The 16,923-nt window shown below is 35.3% G+C and overlaps 1 pseudogene; it reads left to right on the forward strand.

Annotated features, from left to right (window-relative positions):
* Positions 1 to 14,592: 14,592 nt before the first annotated feature.
* Positions 14,593 to 15,820, forward strand: LOC149000702 (UDP-glycosyltransferase 91A1-like; annotated as a pseudogene).
* Positions 15,821 to 16,923: the final 1,103 nt, after the last annotated feature.

The following is a 16,923-nucleotide window of genomic DNA, read 5'->3' on the forward strand; positions in this document are numbered from 1 at the left end:
TCACCAATATTTGAAAGAATCAACTATTCTTTCCTCATTTGCTCAAAAGATATCAACTATTCAAGTATGGAAGGTAAGAACTTCTGTTATCTATATAGAAAGAAATCAAATATTTATAGTCCTTAATTGTATTGACACTGCACACTTATTTATGCCATAAATCATCAATGCATCTTTTGAAAAAACCAAAAAAAAAAAAAATCACAATTTTCTCATTTGGATTCATGAAGTTGTGAGTTAAAGTACAATAAAAAGTTTATTAATTAGATATTCATATTTTACCTTGTAAGTCATCAAAGCACAGTAAAAAGCTTATTAATTAAATACTCATATTTTACCTTCTAACTCCTCAAACAAATTCTGGATTATGTCTCCTATACAAACTTTGCGTATAGGATATCTAACGAGTTGTGTTGCTGTTTAATTTTTCTGGTTTCAGTTATGAGTTTCAGAAACAAACCTCATCAAATTGCAAAAATTTAGAATGATAGGATTAAGAAGAACCATTGAGAAATCTCAAACTGATAACCATTGGAATACAAGATCGATGCTATATGCAAATTATATATACTTATAATGATTAGACACAAACTTTGTATGCTTAAGAGGCTTCCTGTATTCTCTTCTGCTGACCAACATTATTTAACTTACAATACCTAGGTATTCATTATGTTAAATTAGACATTCAAAGCAATTGTGTATCATTTGAATCTTTACATACATGAGCATATATGGATGCATTAGGCACTCAGAAAGATTCCCCGACAACCTTTTTGATGAATCCTACACGAAAATTTTTATAAGTTCACCTTGCTCAAATGCATTTATGAAAATTCTTATAGGTCACCTTGCTCAAATGCAATTTTTTGCTTAAAGGTTCACCTTGCTCGCATCATGCAGCTCGAAAGAATACAAGAAATCTATGATAAAGTCTTTGTAGACTTTGGAAGTGAAGTTAAAAATTTGATTTGCTTTTCCTGCATCTCGAAAACATAAGAAAGAGAGAAGAATACATTTAATTTGCTTCTCCTGCATCTCAAAAGCATAAGAAGGAGAGAAGAATGCAAACACAGGAGAGCTGCACTTACAGGAAAAAGAATTTGCAAGATGATTGGTTTATTAAACAAATTTCATTGGATATTTATCTTATATAAAAAAATTATTCTTCAATAAAAGGTAATTGCCTACAGCCTAATATATAAACTAGGGCATTCAATACAATTTCTATACATTCATTTTTATCTGATAAGAATTTTCTTCCTATCATAACTGTTGGGTATTTTATTGTTAAGGAAGAATGAAAGAGTTTTAATGACATCAAAATGAGGAAAGGTTATCATTAATTGTATAGAAACTTACCTATGGATCTTCAAGCAATTCAAAAATGCCTAGTTGGGAATGACCCATCAATCCAAGTACTCCCCAGTCAAAACATACATAAATAGAGAGCACCAGACCCTTGCATCAGAGATTGATCACTTAGATTACAGATCAGCTAAGAGCTCATGCAACACGCTTGTATCAGAGACTGATCATCTAGATCACAGCTCAGCTCCTAGCTCATGCAAGAAAGAACTTAAACAGAATAGAGATGGGAATCTTCAGTTTCAGTGGATCTCTCTACAGATCCAGTCTCACCCACCCCCACAAACGCAGGTAATCCTATAAATTTATCAAACATATTAATTACAGAAGAAGAGAACACAATTCAGTCGTTATGGTAACGATCTCGTAAGATGAGTAGAAGTTTAACCCAAACAAAACAGACTTAAATAATCGTCTGATTACATCCAAACTTAATGGTTATTAATCAAACACCACTGTAGATTAATCCATGGAAGGTTCTTCCTTTTTCTAATGGACTTAGAAAAAAGGAGCTCTGCGGGGAATTCCCTTTCTCCTGCGTTTGCGTCCAGAGACTGGATCTGACGTAGATGGAACACCAGTTGAAATCTGATTCCTTCCCTCTGCCGATTCAGAAACCTGCATAACCCAAAACTAAGATCAGACTTTTATCTTTCTATCATTCAAAATAAAAATTATGAATTGGGTTTTTGGATTTTACCTTGCAAGCGATGGAACAGAATCTGTAGTTTTCCTGTACAAATCGAGAGCATATCTCACAGGTTGTGACACTGCTTTCTGTCGTTGGTTTCAGATTTGTACGAGGATGTAGAAGTATGACTTTTGCACTATTCGCCAGATGATCCTGAAAGATTTGAACAATTGAATGGTTAGTAAAGATTATTAGATTTGGGTATTTCTTAGTCTTCCAGGAATCTATTTAAGTACAGTTTCCTTGTAATTGCAATTGTACTAGGTTAGAGAGTGCTGAAATTTTCAGGAGTGAAATTTTTTTTCTTCTTTTTCTAAGCAATTTTGTTTAAACTTTTTAAATCGTTCTTTGTGGTTGTGCATCAGTTTTCAACCAAGATGAGATTAAACCGCAAGAATTGCAGATCAGAATAGATTAAAATTGATGATCGATTTTTACCTGAATATCTGAACAGTCCATATGCTTCTGCATGACATCGACACGAACCACGTTATTGTGAACGTATTTTCGGATCGGAAGCTGCTGATGATATTTATGATGAGAAGAAGAAAAACAATGGTGACAGAAACATCTTCCACACTCGATACAGAATATATTCTTCTCGCTCTTTCGGAGTTCTTGATGAGTTTCACATTCATCGTAGAATTTGGACGTAATAAATGAAGAAACCCATTCCGGAATCGTATTTGGTTTTCTCTTTTTCATGGGACCTCTTACCTGCAGTTTCATGAAAATGAATCATCAAAAAAGGAAAAACCCAGAAGAAAAATTCAAGAAATAACGAAAAACCCTAGAAATAAGTCGAGAATTTAGAAATTTAAGAATAATCCGGAACTCAGAAAAACGAGTAAATCTTAGAATAAATATAATCTAAGGTTACTCACCATTTTGCGAGAATTGGATGTAAAGATTCCTCTAATTTTCGCGAAAAAATAGAGCTGAGAAAGTTTTTGGTGAATCAAGCTTCGAAGAAATATAAGAATTGCAGACAAACAAAGAAAGTTGAATACTGACGTTGGATACTCCTGCGTGAAGTGAATATATAGGATCGGAGTCTCACCCAAGGCGGGAAGTTAAATGAATCTGGTCCGTTAAATTACGATTAATCTGACGATGGAGGAGAGGCCAAAGAAAACCTCGCATACGAGTTGTAGTCATGATCGAATATTGATTCTTGGGTTCTCTCTAGGTGGGCCCGTCAATGTTTGACGTGGATAAGGACGAGTGATGCGTTTTTAAGTTGACACGTGGCTTACTTGAACCAGTGATATCGTTTTCATACGGTGTCGGGATTTTCGGGAGGAGACGTTTTGTAGGAAATTGCTTGGGTGCTTCCCAATTAGTGTGCGACATTTGCAATGAACTCGATCGTCTATTTCTTAAAAGTGTGTTTTTATATTTTTGTAAAAATCTCGATCTTGACTGTTTGTAGCAATTGTGCAGCACTGAAGTAGAACTCCATTTTCCATCTTTTTAATTTTGAAGATTAAAAAACGAAGGATGCATACCTGGTGTAGCTAAAATTAGAGGTGTAAACGGACCGGATTCGGATCTAAATCTATTATATGCGAACGGATTCGGATAATATTTTATCGGTTTTCAGACGGATTTTGTCGGATTCGAATAATAATCGGATATTTATTTTCTTAAGTAGATTCTTTTAAATGGGTATTAATACATATTGAATACAAATTTTCGACTACCTGTTTACATCTTTAACCTTTTATTTGTGGGGGCTAAGTTTGAAATTTAAGAATTTAACAACTTTGGTAGTTATTTTAGTATAAAATCTAGAAAAATAGTCACATATCACATGTACAAATTTATAAAAATAAGAATAATAAATCTAAATAAGTAACTTAATCGGATAATTTATTGGACGGATAATAATCGGACTGATTCGGATACCCCTAAACAAATGATGCGGATGCGAATTTGAAAGCGGATTTCGGTTATTCATTTACACCCCTAGCTAAAATGTCTCATTCTTTGTAATTATACTTACATATTCTTGATCTAAATTAAACTTCGGAAATGCCAAATTTTAGAATAATTAGAAACTATTTATAGATTCAACCAAATCTTCGCCCACATTCTTGTTCTCTTTCATAACTGGGGATTGAATCTATCTTCTCCATTAGGTGAACCTCTAACCCCCAAGAAGATCTTGTTTTCGTTGTCTCTATTAGTCCATTCTATCTTTCTTGTATCAGTTTAAACAAGGTTTAAAGTATCGGTATCTAGTATCGTATCGGTCAGGTGATTTTAAGAGACGTATTGTCCTGTATCAAGTATTGTATCACTCAGGTTAATGTATTTTAGTGTAATTTAATGGAGAGATGTATCGAGATGCATCATATTAGTTGGGTCAAATATGAATACGTATTGACTAGTATCATATGATATCGTGGGATACTTTAAACCTTGAGTTCAGGTTTATGAGCTCTGTCTGTTTCGTGCAAAGAAATTAGATTCTCAACAACTCCTTTAAGTGCATCAACTGTTACATGTCCTATATCTAGTTCAAAAGGTCCTATAGATTCAGCAAATCCATACATCAAAAAATTCCACAAAGCACAACTCCTTTTTCAGGTTAAAGTTTAGTTGTATCAATGAAAAGAAAAGAAATGTAAAAACCCAGTGACTTCTATTTTATCAAGCATCCATATTTGAAACCTACAACAACCTAATCAGAAAATCTGAATCGAGTTTGACACATTGAATAAACATCTAATTCATGAACAATCCCTACTATCACATTGGTTTTCGTATAACAATGCGTAATTTTTTCACGAAGCACGCAACTTTATATGCCCATTAATTTTTTTTCTCAAAAACTCTGCAAACATGAGAAGACTTCAGAATTATTGCAAGTTCACAAAAGGAAATTTCAACAATCGTATCTGAAATAGATCTTATTCATACCTATTTCGAGTGAATCACTTTCCCAGCCTATGATCTTTGGAGCTCAGCAAAAAAAAATTCCGAAATTAATGGCTAGGGTTGCCAGAAGCGATGGTTAGGGTTTTCGGCTGATTGATTATTTGGGCCTTAGATGATAATTTTGGTTATCACTAACGTGGTTTTTTGTTAAGTTCTAAGAAAAAAAAAAAAAAAACTGTAGCGACATAATTACCATGTTATCCTTATTTATTTCTGTTCGATAAAACTGCTTGATACATGTAAAAAAGATAGGCTTGTACAGACGATGTTCACATAGGCACAAACAAAAATGAGTCCCTTTAATACTTAAAACACTATTTTTCTTTTGGAAAGTAGAACACTATCTTTGAATATTAACTAGGTGGATAAGAAGTGGGTTTCTTCTCACAAACATGTAATAGAGGAATATAAGAACAACATACTCATCTACTCTCAAGTTGAGGATCCCAACTCAACAATAACAACATTTATCACATTCTTTACTTCGTGAAGAGCTGAACCTACTACCAGTCTACCACACCAATGACGATCTTGAAGGATGAAACCATCATTCACTAAGGTTTATTTGAAGTTTTTTTTTTTTTCTTTTTTCGATAAACTAGGTTTATTGAAGTTACTCATATATTATTTTTTGGGCTTGTAAGATTTTTCTTTTTAAAATGAAAACATTGATAGACATTCTTAACAACCAATGGGACAACTGTGGAGAAAGTTATATAGTTAGTGACTCACTAGCATTCTGGTGTATCAGTTAATGTAGCCATTGTCAACCTGATTGAGTTATGGCTTTCGTGAAAAGCTTATACAGGGCAAATCGAGTTGAATACTAACACATCTCCTTCACAAGTTAAATTTCAAATTTGGAAAGCTCTCCAATATCATCGCTAGGTAATACAATGCAGGTACACAGTGCTAGAACCCTTTTGATCAAATGGGTGGCCCAGAACCACCATAGATTAAGTTGAATGTTGATGTTACACACAAAAAAAAAAAAAAAAAAAGTTGAATGTTGATGGCTCACTATTTAAAAAAAGAATGGTAGCTGGTTATGGAGGAATTGCACGGGATCATTGGGGTCGTATGCTATTCTATTTTTGTACTAGAGCTGTTGCCCAAGATATACTTACAAAATGGTAGCTAGTTAAGAGGCTTCATGTATTCTCTTCTGCTGACCAACATTATTTAACTTACAATACCTAGGTATTCATTACCTTAAAAATTAGACATTCAAAGCAATTGCGTATCATTTGAATCTTTACATACATGAGCATATATGGATGCATTAGGCACTTAGAAGGATTCCCCCGAAATTTTTTTCGCTTAAAGATTCACCTTGCTCAAATATTACAATATAACCATCCACGCATCATGCAGCTCGAAAGCATAAGAAAACAAGAAGTCTATGATAAAGTCTTTATAGACTTGGAAGTGAAGTTAAAAATTTGATTTGCTTCTCCTGCATCTCGAAAGTATAAGCAAGAGAGAATAATGCATTTGATTTGCTTCTCCTGCATCTCAAAAGCATAAGAAGGAGAGAAGAATGCAAACACAAGAGAGCAGCACTTACAGGCGAAAGAATTTGCAAGATGCTTGATTTATTAAACAAATTTTATTGGATATTTATCTTATAAAAAAAATATATTCTTCAATAAAAAGTAATTGCCTACAGCCTAATATATAAACTAGCGCATTCAATACAATTTCTATCCATTCATTTTTATCTTGTAAGAATTTTCTTCCTATAATAATTGTTAGGTATTTTATTGGTAAGGAAGAATGAAAGAGTTTTAATGACATCAAAATGGGGAAAAGTGATCACTAACTGTATAGAAGCTTAACTATAGATCTTCAAGCAATTTAAAAATGCCTAGTTGGGAATGACCCATCAATCCAAGTACTCCCCAGTCAAAACATACATAAATAGAGAGCACCAGACCCTTGCATCAGGGATTGATCACTTAGATCACAACTCAGCTAAGAGCTCATGCAACACGCTTGTATCAGAGATTGATCATCTAGATCACAGCTCAGCTCCTAGCTCATGCAAGAAAGAACTTAAACAGAATAGAGATGGGAATCTTCAGTTTCAGTGGATCTCGCTACAGATCTATCCAGTCTTACCCACCCCACAAACGCAGGTAATCCAACAAATTTAATCAAACACATTAATTACAGAAGAAGAAAACACAATTCAGTGATTATGGTAACGATCTCGTAAGATGATTAGAAGTTTAACCCAAACAAAACAGACTTAAATAATCGTCTGATTCCATCCAAACTTTATGGTTACTGATCAAACACCACTGTAGATTAATCCATGGAAGGTTCTTCCTTTTTCTAATGGACTTAGAAAAAAGGAGCTCTGCGGGGAATTCCCTTTCTCCTGCGTTTGCGTCCAGAGACTGGATCTGACGTTGATGGAACACTAGATGAAATCTGATTCCTTCCCTCTGCAGATTCAGAAACCTGCATAACCCAAAACTAAGATCAGACTTTTATCTTTCGATCATTCAAAATAAAAATTATGAATTGGGTTTTTGGATTTTACCTTGCAAGCGATGGAACAGAATCTGTAGTTTTCCTGTACAAATCGAGAGCATATCTCACAGGTTGTGACACTGCTTTCTGTCGTTGGTTTCAGATTTGTACGAGGATGTAGAAGTATGACTTTTGCACTATTCGCCAGATGATCCTGAAAGATTTGAACAATTGAATGGTTAGTAAAGATTATTAGATTTGGGTATTTCTTAGTCTTCCAGGAATCTATTTAAGTACAGTTTCCTTGTAATTGCAATTGTACTAGGTTAGAGAGTGCTGAAGTTTTCAGAAGTGAAATTTTTTTTCTTCTTTTTCTAAGCAATTTTGTTTAAACTTTTTAAATCTATTTTACTTGTGTTCTTCTTTGTGGTTGTGCATCAGTTTTCAACCAAGATGAGATTAAACCGCAAGAATTGCAGATCAGAATAGATTAAAATTGATGATCGATTTTTACCTGAATATCTGAACAGTCCATATGCTTCTGCATGACATCAACACGAACCACGTTATTGTGAACATATTTTCGGATCGGAAGCTGCTGATGATATTTATGATGAGAAGAAGAAAAACAATGGTGACAGAAACATCTTCCACACTCGATACAGAATATATTCTTCTCGCTCTTTCGGAGTTCTTGATGAGTTTCACATTCATCATAGAACTTGGACGTAACAAATGAAGAAACCCATTCCGGAATCGTATTTGGTTTTCTCTTTTTCATGGGACCTCTTACCTGCAGCTTCATGAAAATAAATCATCAAAAAAGGAAAAACCCAGAAGAAAAATTCAAGAAATAACGAAAAACCCTAGAAATAAGTCGAGAATTTAGAAACTTAAGATTAATCCGGAACTCAGAAAAAACGAGTAAATCTTAGAACAAATATCATCTAAGGTTACTCACCATTTTGCGAGAATTGGATGTAAAGATTCCTCTAATTTTCACGAAAAAATAGAGCTGAGAAAGTTTTTGGTGAATCAAGCTTCGAAGAAATATAAGAATTGCAGAGAAAGAAAGAAAGTTGAATACTGACGTTGGATACTCCTGCGTGAAGTGAATATATAGGATCGGAGTCTCACCCAAGGCGGGAAGTTAAATGAATCTGGGCCGTTAAATTACGATTAATCTGACGATGGAGGAAACCTCGCATATGAGTTGTAGTCATGATCGAATATTGATTCTTCGGTTCTCTCTAGGTGGGCCCGTCAATGTTTGACGTGGATTAGGACGAGTGATGCGTTTTTAAGTTGACACGTGGCTTACCTGAACCAGTGATATCGTTTTCACACGGTTTCGGGATTTTCGGGAGGAGACGTTTTCTAGGAAATTGCTTTAGTGCTTCCCAATTAATGTGCGACACTTGCAATGAACTCGATCGTTCATTTCCTAAAAATGTGTTTTTATACTTTTGTAAAAATTTCGATCTTGACTGTTCGCAGCAATTGTGCAGCACTGAAGTAGAACTCCATTTTCCATCTTTTTAATTTTGAAGATTAAAAAAACGAAGGATGCATACTGGTGTAGCTAAAATTAGAGGTGTAAACGGACCGGATTCGGATCTAATCCTATTATATGCGGACGGATTCGGATAATATCTTATCGGTTTTCAGACGGATTTTGTCGGATTCAAATAATAATCGGATATTTATTTTCTTAAGTAGATTCTTTTAAATGGGTATTAATACATATTGAATACAAGTTTCCGACTACCTGTTTACATCTTTAACCTTTTATTTGTGAGGGTTAAGTTTGAAATTTAAGAATTTAACAACTTTGGTAGTTATTTTAGTATAAAATCTAGAAAAATAGTCACATATCACAGGTACAAATTTATAAAAATAAGAATAATAAATCTAAATAAGTAACTTAATCGGATAATTTTATCGGACGGATAATAATCGATAAAAAAGGGGTATATCATATCTCTCCTATTAGTAACGGCGGGATACCCCTAAACGGAGGGCAATTTAAACGGTCGCCACCCCCCATAGGTGAAACGGAAACGAAGCCGATCCAGACGGACGCGACCCCAACGGAGCGGGCAAATTTAAACGGTCGTTCCATTCCCCCCTTAGGTGACCCCCAAGAAGATTTTGTTTTCTTTGTCTCTATTAGTTCATTCTATCTTTCTCGTATCAGTTTAGGCAAGGTTTAAAGTATCGGTATATAGTATCGAATTGGTTATGTGATTTTAAGAGGTGTATCATCTTATATCGAGTATTGTATCACTTAGGCTAGTGCATTTTAGTATAATTCAATGGAAACGTATTAGGATGTATCGTATCGGTTGGATCAAATATGGATACGTATTGACTAGTATCGTGGGATACTTTAAACCTTGCGTTCAGGTTTATAAGTTCCGTCTTTTCGTGCAAAGGAATTAGATTCTCAACAACTACTTTAAGTGCATCAACGGTTACATGTCCTTTTTTTTTTACCAAATTTAACTTTTTTTTTTTTACATTTTGTTTATGAGGTTCATGCAAGCCAGCTTGCGCGCACCACGATTACATCTTCAAATTAATGCCGCCGAATGGGAGCGATCCCAATACCTCTCCGTGGGAGATAGAGTCTTTAACCGCTTTATTAACCCATCATTGGCAACTGTTACATGTCAACTCCTTTTTCAGGTTAAAGTTTAGTTGTATTAATGAAAAGAAAAGAAATGTAAAAACCCAGTGACTTCTATTTTATCAAGCATCCATATTTGAAACCTACAACAACCTAATCAGAAAATCTGAATCGAGTTTGACACATTGAATAAACATCTAATTCATGAACAATCCCTACTATCACATTGGTTTTCGTATAACAATGCGTAATTTTTCACGGAGCATGCAACTTTATATGCCCATTAATTTTTTTTCTCAAAAACTCTGCAAACATGAGAAGACTTCAGAATTATTGCAAGTTCACAAAAGGAAATTTCAACAATCGTATCTGAAATAGATCTTATTCATACCTATTTCGAGTGAATCACTTTCCCAGCCTATGATCTTTGGAGCTCAGCAAAAAAAAATTCCGAAATTAATGGCTAGGGTTGCCAGAAGCGATGGTTAGGGTTTTCGGCTGATTGATTATTTGGGCCTTAGATGATAATTTTGGTTATCACTAACGTGGTTTTTTGTTAAGTTTTAGAAAAAAAAAAAAAAAAAAACTGTAGCGACATAATTACCATGTTATCCTTATTTATTTCTGTTCGATAAAACGCTTGATAGGTGTCAAAAAGCTAGGCTTGTATGGACGATGTTTACTTACCTGGACGGGGTTTATCTGGACGGGGTTTATGACTGATCAAGATGGACGATGTTCACATAGGCACAAACAAAAATGAATCCCTTTAATACTTAAAACACTAATTTTTTTATTTTTTTTTTGAAAGTAAAACACTATTTTTGAATATTAACTAGGTGAATAAGAAATAGATTTCTTCTCACAAACATGTAATAGAGGGATATGAGAAGAACATACTCATCTACTCTCACAAGTTGAGGATCCCAACTCAACAATAACAACATTTATCACATTCTTTACTCCGTGAAGAGCTGAACCTACTACCAGTCTACCACACCAATGACAATCTTAAAGGACTGAAACCATCATTCACTAAGGTTTATTTGAAGTTTTTTTTTTTTCTCTGATAAACTAAGCTTATTGAAGTTACTCATATATTATTTTTTGGGCTTGTAAGATTTTTCCTTTTAAAATGAAAACATTGATAGACATCCTTAACAACCAATGGGACAATTGTGGAAAAAATTATATAGTTAGTGACTCATTGGCATTATGGTGTAGCAGTTGATGTAGCCATTGTCAACCCCAATGCGTTATGTAGCCATTGTCAACCTGGAAAGGTCTCCAATTTCATCGCTAGGTAATACAATACAGGTACATAGTGCTAGAACCCTTTTGATCAAATGGGTGGCCTAGAATCACCATAGATTAAATTGAATGTTGATGGCTCACTATTTAAAGAAAGAATGGTAGCTGGTTATGGAGGAATTGCACGGGATCATTGGGGTTGTATGCTATTCTGTTTTTGTCCTAGAGCTGTTGCCCAAGATATACTTACAAAATGGTAGCTAGTTAAGAGGCTTCCTGTATTCTCTTCTGCTGACCAACATTATTTAACTTACAATACCTAGTATTCATTACGTTAAAAATTAGACATTCAAAACAATTGCGTATCATTTGAATCTTTACATACATGAGCATATATGGATGCATTAGGCACTTAGAAGGATTCCCCCGGCACCCTTTTTGATGAATTCTACGCGAAAGTTCTTATAGGTTCACCTTGCTCAAATGCAATTTTTTTTACTTAAAGGTTGACCTTGCTCAACAATTACAATATAACCATCCATGCATCATGCAGCTCGAAAGCATAAGAAGACAAGAAGTCTATGATAAAGTCTTTATAGACTTGGAAGTGAAGTTAAAATTTTGATTTGCTTCTCCAGTATCTCGAAAGCATAAGAAGGAGAGAAGAATGCATTTGATTTGTTTCTCCTGCATCTGAAAAACATAAGGAGAGAAAATGCAAACACAGGAGATCAGCACTTACAGGCAAAAGAATTTGCAAGATGATTGGTTTATTAAACAAATTTTATTGGATATTTATCTTATAGAAAAAATTTATTCTTCAATAAAAGGTAATTGCCTACATCGTAATATATAAGCTAGGGCATTCAATACAATTTATATCCATTAATTATTATCCGGTAAGAATTTTCTTCCTATCATAATTGTTGGGTATTTTATTGGTAAGGAAGAATGAAAGAGTTTTAATGACATCAAAATAGGGAAAGGTGATCACTAATTGTATAGAAGCTTACCTATAGATCTTCAAGCAATTTAAAAATGCCTAGTTGGGAATGACCCATCAATCCAAGTACTCCGCAGTCAAAACATACATAAATAGAGAGCACCAGACCCTCGCATCAGAGATTGATCACTTAGATCACAGCTCAGCTAAGAACTCATGCAACACGCTTGTATCAGAGATTGATCATCTAGATCACAGCTCAGCTCCTAGCTCATGCAAGAAAGAACTTAAACAGAATAGAGATGGGAATCTTCAGTTTCAGTGGATCTCTCTACAGATCCAGTCTCACCCATTCCACAAACGCAGGTAATCCAACAAATTTAATCAAACACATTAATTACAGAAGAAGAGAACACAATTCAGTCGTTATGGTAACGATCTCGTAAGATGATTAGAAGTTTAACCCAAACAAAACAGACTTAAATAATCGTCTGATTCCATCCAAACTTAATGGTTACTAATCAAACACCACTGTAGATTAATCCATGGAAGGTTCTTCCTTTTTCTAATGGACTTAGAAAAAAGGAGCTCTGCGGGGAATTCCCTTTCTCCTGCGTTTGCGTCCAGAGACTGGATCTGACGTTGATGGAACACTAGATGAAATCTGATTCCTTCCCTCTGCAGATTCAGAAACCTGCATAACCCAAAACTAAGATCAGACTTTTCTCTTTCGATCATTCAAAATAAAAATTATGAATTGGGTTTTTGGATTTTACCTTGCAAGCGATGGAACAGAATCTGTAGTTTTCCTGTACAAATCGAGAGCATATCTCACAGGTTGTGACACTGCTTTCTGTCGTTGGTTTCAGATTTGTACGAGGACGTAGAAGTATGACTTTTGCACTATTCGCCAGATGATCCTGCAAGATGTGAACAATTGAATGGTTAATAAAGATTATTGGATTTGGGTATTTCTTAGTCTTCCAGGAATCTATTTAAGTACAGTTTCTTTGTAATTGCAATTTTACTAGGTTAAAGAGTGCTGAAGTTTTCAGGAGTGAATTTTTTTTTTTTTTTTCTAAGCAATTTTGTTTAAACTTTTTGAATCTGTTTTACTTGTGTTCTTCTTTGAGGTCGTGCATCAGTTTGAGATTAAACGCAAGATTGGATTAAAATTGATGATCGATTTTTACCTGAATATCTGAACAGTCCATATGCTTCTGCATGACATCGACACGAACCACGTTATTGTGAACATATTTTCGGATCGGAAGCTGTTGATGATATTTATGATGAGAAGAAGAAAAGCAATGGTGACAGAAACATCTTCCACACTCGATACAGAATATATTCTTCTCGCTCTTTCGGAGTTCTTGATGAGTTTCACATTCATCATAGAATTTGGAAGTAACAAATGAAGAAACCCATTCCGGAATCGTATTTGGTTTTCTCTTTTTCATGGGACCTCTTACCTGCAGTTTCATGAAAATGAATCATCAAAAAAGGAAAAACCCAGAAGAAAAATTCAAGAAATAACGAAAAACCCTGGAAATAAGTCGAGAATTTAGAAATTTAAGAATAATCCGGAACTCAGAAAAACGAGTAAATCTTAGAACAAATATCATCTAAGGTTACTCACCATTTTGCGAGAATTGGATGTAAAGGTTCCTCTAGTTTTCGCGAAAAAATAGAGCTGAAAAAGTTTTTGGTGAATCAAGCTTCGAAGAAAGATAAGAATTGCAGAGAAAGAAAGAAAGTTGAATACTGACGTTGGAAACTCCTGCGTGAAGTGAATATATAGGAGGAGCCCCCAGGCGGGAAGAAATGAATCTGGGCTGTTAAATATGACGATGGAGGAGAGGCCAATGAAACCTCGCATTCGAGTTGTAGTCATGGTCGAATATTGATTCTTGGGTTCTCTCTAGGTGGGCCCGTCAATGTTTGACGTGGATAAGGACGAGTGATGCGTTTTTAAGTTGACACGTGGCTTACCTGAACCAGTGATACCGTTTTCACAAAGTGTCGAATTTTCAGGAGGAGACGTTGTCCAGGAAATTGCTTGGTGCTTTGCAATTAATGCACGAGACCTGCAACTAACTAACTCGATCGTCCATTTCCTAAAAGTGTATTTTTATACTTTTGAAAAGATTTCCATCTTGATTGTTTGCACTAATTGCGATGCATTGAAGTTGAACTCCATTTTTTATCTTTTTAATTTTCAAGATTAAAGAAAGAGTAATTTTCATCTGGATCCCTGAGTTTTGGTCCATGTTATTTTTAGTCAAAAAAAAAATGAACACTTTGTGTCTGCCTCCCATAAGGTATTTAATATAAAAGATCAATTAAGGATAATTTGTGAGTTTTATGATCAAAATACCCTCACATCTAAATTTCCAAATCTCTCTCATCTCCTTCTATCGTCTCCATCTTCAGTCCTGCGTGGCCGCCATCTCTACCTTTTTTCCCGTTCCTCCATCTTTCCATAGCTGTAGCCAAAGCTGGAATTCGTGTCTCCTTCATTTCCACCACTAAAAATCTTAGCAGAATTCAACTCCATTTAATTCCTCATGATTTAGCAGCTCTACTGAATCTGGTGGAACTTCACTTACCTACCGTCAATGGCCTACCAGCAGAGGCTGCAGCCACCGTGAACATGGCCATGGGACAAATCCAATACCTGAAGAGAGCATATGATCTACTTAAACCACAACTCAAGTAGTTCATCTCCCAAGACATCCCAGATTGGATAATCGTCGATTTCTCTCCCTTTTGGGCGGCAGAGATCCCACGAGAACTCAACGTTGATATCCCACTCATTTGGTTTTCTGTTTACAGCTCTGCCTTGTTTGCTTCTTTGGTCCACCTGAGTACAAGGTTTAAAGTATCCCACGATACCATACGATACGATACATCTCGATATGTCTCTATATTAAATTATATTAAAATACATTAGCCAGAGTGATACAGTACTCGATACAGGACGATACGTCTCTTAAAATCACCTGACCGATACAATGCTCGATACCGATACCTTGAACCTTGCTTGAGTATCTCAGTGGCAAAGCTCAAACCCAACACTGGCCATCTCCAGAATCTTTGACTTGGCCGCCCAAGTGGATCTATTTCTCATCCACGGTTGCCTTTCGGCCGTTTGAGGCAAGTCCCATGTATGGAGGGGTTTCGGTTAAAACGCCTCTAAACGACCGACGTTGAACGCATCTCACTCATCTCTATTGCCTGTGAGGCCCTGGCCTTCCGAAGCTGCAGCGAATATGAAGGTCGATATCTGGAATTAGTACAGAAACTTCACCGAAAAACTGTGATTCCAGTCAGTGTTCTTCCACCGGCACCGGCACCTTCATCAGCTAAGAAAAGCTTTGGAGGAGAGTGGTTGGCAGTTTTCAAGTGGTTAGATCAACAACCACCCAAGTCGGTTGTGTTTGTTGGGTTTGCAAGTGAATGGCAGCGCAGAAGGGGAAAGAAAAAAGGTAGAGATGCGGCGACGCCAAACCGGAGATGATGAAGGAGATGAGAGAGATTTGGGAATTTAGAAATGTGTATTTTTTCAGATGGATTTATATTCATTTGATTGGAATGATCTACGTGTCTAAAATCTAACACCCCACTCTTTATATTTTCACCGTTGGATTTAATTGTGAAAAAAATATGCAAATCTTACGGTATAATAGATGTGAAGGTATTTTGGTCATAAAAATCACAAATTGTCCTTAGTTGATTTTATTGAATACCTCAGGGGAGGCAAATGCAAAGTGTCCATTTTTTTGGATTAAAAATGTCATGGACTAAACCTTAGGGGGTCCAGATGAAAATTACCCTTAAAAAGAAGAAGGGTGCATGCTGGTGTAGCTAAAATGTCTCATTCTTTGTAATTATAATTGCATACTCTTGATCTAAATTAAATTTAGGAAAGGCCAAATTTTAGAATAAATAGAAACTATTATAGATTCAACCAAATCTTAGCCCACATTCTTGTTCTCTTTCATCATTGGGACTGAATCTATCTTCTCCATTGGGTGAACCTCTAACCCCCAAGAAGATGTTGTTTTGTTGTCTCTATTAGTATTTTATTCTATCTTCCTTATATCAGTTTAGCCAAGGTTTAAAGTATTGGTATCGAGTATCGTATTGGTCAGGTGATTTTAAGAGACGTATCGTCCTATATCAAATATTGTATCACTCAAGCTAATACATTTTAGTGTAATTCAATGGAGAGACGTATCGAGATGTACCGTATCGATTAGGTCAAATATGGATACATATTTGCTAGTTTCGTATGGTGTCGTGGGATACTTTAAACCTTGAGTTCAGGTTTATGATCTCCGTCAGTTTCGTGCAAAGGAATTAGATTTTCAACTACTACTTTAAGTGCATCAGCTGTTACATGTCCTATATCTAGTTCAAAAGTTTCTATAGATTCAACATATCCATATATCAAAATATTCTACAAAGCACAACTCTTTTTTCAGGTTAAAGTTTAGTTCTATCATTGAAAAGAAAGAAATATAAAAACCCAGTGACTATTTTATCAAGCATCCATATTTGAAACCTACAACAACCTAATCATGGACAATTGAATAATCTGAACCGAGTTTAACACATTGA

Source organism: Hakea prostrata, chromosome 11 (genome assembly GCF_041222555.1).
Source record: "Hakea prostrata isolate BN-2017 chromosome 11, UWA_Hpros_2, whole genome shotgun sequence".
Lineage (NCBI taxonomy): Eukaryota > Viridiplantae > Streptophyta > Magnoliopsida > Proteales > Proteaceae > Hakea > Hakea prostrata.